The 4715-nt window shown below is 37.1% G+C and overlaps 1 pseudogene; it reads left to right on the top strand.

Moving 5' to 3' along the window:
• Window positions 1-662: 662 nt before the first annotated feature.
• LOC115942624 (U2 spliceosomal RNA) lies at window positions 663-774 on the top strand (annotated as a pseudogene).
• Window positions 775-4715: the final 3941 nt, after the last annotated feature.

Below are 4715 nucleotides of genomic sequence, written 5' to 3'. Positions count from 1 at the left end.
ATGCTTTGTACCTTGCTCATTTCACTCATTAATATACATATTAATATACATTCCACACCCTTTCTAAACCAGCATATTTGTATCAATATCGTTTTTTTAAGATTTTATTTATTTATTTGTCAGAGAGAGAGAGAGCACAAGCAGGGAGAGCGGCAGGCAGAGGGAGAAGCAGGCTCCCCGCTGAGCAGGGAGCCCGATGCGGGGCTCGATCCCAGGACCCCGGGATCATGACCTGAGCAGAAGGCAGAACCTTAACCAAGTGAGCCACCCAGGCACCCCCATCAATATCTTTCTTTTGAAAACTGTGTAGTGTTATAATTTATATAACTTTCCCTCTGCTGATAAACATATAGCCTTTTAAAAAATATTTGATAGTTTGGTTGATTTTCTCATATCAAATATTGTTATATTCAACATGTGTTTGTCAATATGAGCAAAGAGCAAATTCTTACAAAATAATTCCATTCACGGTTGGTGCATTTTTACTTGTGGTAGATAATTGTCCTCCAAATAATATTTTATCAGTAGATTCCTTCCAACAGTGCATGAGAAAATGTTTTATCCCAGACCCTGGTCAACGCTGTATATCAAAATTTTAAACTTTTACCAGATTAATAAGAAACTATGATATTTTAGTTGCTCTTTAATTTGTATCTCTTTTTATCGCTTCTCGGCCTTTTGGCTAAGATCAAGTGTAGTATCTGTTCTTATCAGTTTAATTTGTATCTCTTTAACACTAAGGGAAGATAAGCATGTTTTCACTAGGTATTTTTTGTTCAATTATTTGAGAATGGCCTGTTTACTTTCTTCTGACAATCTTTCTTAGAAATATTGCCAATATAATTTCTAAGGCTTTTGTAAAAAGAATGAGCCCACAGTCTTATCACATACGTTGCAAATTTTTTTCGTCTTATCTTTTGTATATGGCTTCATTTACAATATTTTTTAACAGCTTTAATTGACGTATAATAAAGAACACGTATCTGATGTACACAGTTTGATAGCTTTTGACATCTCTGCAAACCATCAGCCATCACCATGGTCAAGATCATGAGCATGTCTCTCCCATCTCTTTGTGGCCCTTGGTAAGCCTCCCTCCCACCTTTCAGCCCCCCATCTTCTATCTTGCTTCCTATCACTACCTGTTAGTAGGCATTGTCTAGAATTTTATAAATATGGAATCATGTGGAATGTACTGTTTATTGCCTAGCTCCCTTATTCAGCCTACTTATTCGATATTTGTTTACCAATTCATCTGTTGATGAACATTTTAGTTGTTCCCATTTTTATAAACACTTGTTGTAAGTTGTGTGACCACATGCTTCCTTTTTGTCTCTGGTAAATGCCTGAGAGCAGAATGGCCGACTGACATGGTAGGTGCATGCTTAACTTTCTAAGAAATTTCCAAATGATTTCCAAGGCGTTTATGCCACCGGCCTGACCAACAGCAGTGTATGTGAGCTCCAGTCTGTGCACATTCTTATCAGCACTTAGTGTGGTCGGTCAGTCTTTTTTATTTGAGCCATTCTCGTAGGTGTTTGTCCCATTGTGGGTTTGGGTTGCGTTGCACAAATGACTAATATTCTTGGGTATCTTTTCATGTGTTTCTCTGCTATCCATACATCTTTATCGGTAGGGTCCATTCAGATCTTTTGTTCACTTTCTTATGGGGTTGTTTGTTTTCTTATTATTGAGTTTTGAGAATCATTGATATATTCTGAATACAAGACTGTATTAGATGCATGCTAACACATTCTTTATATTTAAATGCCTTAGACGTATTCCTTGTAAATATTTCCCCCATGTCTGTGGCTGGTCTTTTTCTTCTTTTAACAATGCCTTTCAAAGAGAAGAAGTTTTTGATTTTGATAATGTTCAATTTATCTTGAGCTAATCTTTATTTTAAACAGGACATTTTCTTTCATCTTAATTTCTATTACCATTGGTTACCATTTGTATCACGGAACTCTTAATCCACATGATTTTATTTTTTCTTTGACTCCAGGGTTTTTAAAAGAAAAAGTAGTAATGAATTTATAGGTAGTAGGATGTGTGCTTGGTGATTGAGGTTTCGTGTTCTGTTTTATATTTTATTTTAGGTATTAACTTTCAGTTTTATTGGACAATGATTAGGGAATGTCTGTGTAATATATCAGATTTTAAAAATTTATTAACTTTTTTTTGGTAGTCTGAGGGTATTTGTGTTCTTTTAGAAATGGCAGGCACCAGAGTTTTGCATTGGAGGTTGAAAGACAGATCGTTATGTTTAGATCTTTTTCTGTAAAGGAAAAGATAGGAAATATTTTAGGCTTGTGGGCTTTATAGTCTGTGTTACAACTATTCAACTCTGCCATTTAGCATGAAAGCAGCCATATTCAATAAGAAACAAATGGATGTGACTGTGTTCCAATAAAACTTTATTTACAACAAACACACAAACAAACAACAACAAAAACAGGCTGCTGATGCCAGTTTTAAAAGGGTCCTCTTTCTTTTTTACGTAAGGTTTATGTTCCAGATAAGTTTTCTGTCTCTGTTGAAGGGACCAAGAATCTGCTGTGGGCAGATAGAGAAGAAGCAAACAGCACAGCCCTGAGTAGCCAGGACTTATCTCCTGAAAATAGAAGCCCAGAGGCAGGTTCCATTCTTACCCCCGATGCTTCCCTCACTGGAGTGACTCTCAAGTACCACTTGATGGACTGAATTATAAGGCCTTTGGACAATACTTTCGATGTCCAGTTGGTAGAGTGACAAGAGCACAATCCTAACTTTGAGTCCTGGTTCCTAAACACATGAGCTGTGTAACCTCGGGTAGGTTACCTAACCTCTCTGAGCCTCTTTTCTTTTTTTTTCTTTTTCTTTTTTTTTTAAGTAGGCTCCACACCCAGTGTGGAGCCCAACGCAGGGCTTGAACTCACGACCCTGAGATCAAGACCTGAGCTGAGACCAAGAATTGGAGGCTTAACTGACTGAGCCACCCAGGTACCCCCAAGCCTGTTTTCAATATGTAAACTGAATATAATAACTGCCAATTTTGCATAGTTATTCTAAGGGTAAGGTAAGTGAATGAAGTAAAGTCTTCCACATATAACACAAACTTGAACAAATATTGCTTCATCTACCTTTTAAACACACATGCACGCGCACGAGCACACACACACACACACACACAGCTGTTTTTTCCCTTTATTTTTGTGGGGAGTGGATGAGGAAATGATTTGATTGCTCCTGTACCAGTTCTTTTTGACTAGTTGTTCACTCTCTTACCTCACAGCAGATCAGAATGGGTCCTAAGACTGCTTCCCAAGTTCCTTTGCCTGAAGCAAGTATCTAACAACGCCATTACAATTTTATTATTAAGATGTTTACTACGGGGGGCGCCTGGGTGGCTCAGTTGGTTAAGCAACTGCGTTCGGCTCAGGTCATGATCCTGGAGTCCCGGGATCGAGTCCCGCATCGGGCTCCCTGCTCGGCGGGGAGTCTGCTTCTCCCTCTGACCCTCCTCCCTCTCATGCTCTCTGTCTCTCATTCTCTCTCTCAAATAAATAAATAAAATCTTTAAAAAAAAAAAAAGATGTTTACTACGGGCCCAAGAGTAGCATACAGATGGTCCCTGACTTAGGATGGGGTTCTAGTCATGATGTTTCCACTTAGGATGGTGCAAAAGGCAATACACATTCAGTAGAAATTATACTTTGAATTTGATTTGGGGTATTTTCCTGGGCTGATATATAGGGCAATCCTCTCTTATAATGCCGGGTGGGGCATCAAGTCACAGTTCCCAGTCTCCCCTGTAACCACGAGGATGAACAACCGTGACACTTACAACCATTCTGCCCCATATAACCATTCTGTGTTTTACTTTGAGCCCAGTATTCAATCAACTACATGAGGTAGTCAACACCCTATTAAAAATAGGCTTTATTTACAAATAGGCTTATAAGTAGGCTTTCTTAGATGATTTTGCTTAACTGAAGGCTGGTGTAAGTGAGCTGAGCATAGTGAAGGTAAGCTAGGCTGAGCTCTGGTGTTCAGTAGATTTGGTGTATTAAATGAATTTTGACTTGGGATATTTTCAACTCACGATGGGCTTATCAGGACATAATCCCATTGGAAATCAAGGAAGCTCTGTAATATGATTACAAACAACATGGAGAAAAATTTAAATCTCTATAAGGCTCAAAGTTATCAGAACTGTCTTTTCTGTAGATTTGAACTTAAGTATAGTAGAACTTTTTTTTTCACTTTCATTTTGACAATATTAATTTTATTCATATGAGCCTTCCCTCAACATTTTAGGTATATTTTAACTCTGGATAGGAATCTCTTGGGTTTTGCTGGATTAGTTCTCTCTGTAAATACATATGGACACGTGTATGTGTGTATGTTATGTTATATATTATACTTATTTATGTAATAATTTTTCTTAACTTATTTGAAAGTAAGTTATAAACAACTTAAAACTTTACTACTAAATACTTCAGTATGTATCTATTAAAAATGCATATATATATAGTCTCCTGTATAATCATAATAGAAACCATTCTTTTTTTTTTTTTTTTTTGGTGTTCAAAATATATATTTTTTTTTGAATTTTTTTTTTTATTCTTATGTTAATCCCCATACATTACATCATTAGTTCTAGATGAAGTGTTCCATGATTCATTGTTCGTGCACAACACCCAGTGCTCCATGCAGAACGTGCCCTCCTCAAC

Source organism: Leptonychotes weddellii, unplaced genomic scaffold (assembly GCF_054177405.1).
Source record: "Leptonychotes weddellii isolate Sample4059 unplaced genomic scaffold, ASM5417740v2 HiC_scaffold_15787, whole genome shotgun sequence".
NCBI lineage: Eukaryota > Metazoa > Chordata > Mammalia > Carnivora > Phocidae > Leptonychotes > Leptonychotes weddellii.
Note: the sequence above shows the minus strand (reverse complement) of the source record. Positions and strands in the feature narration are given on the sequence as shown.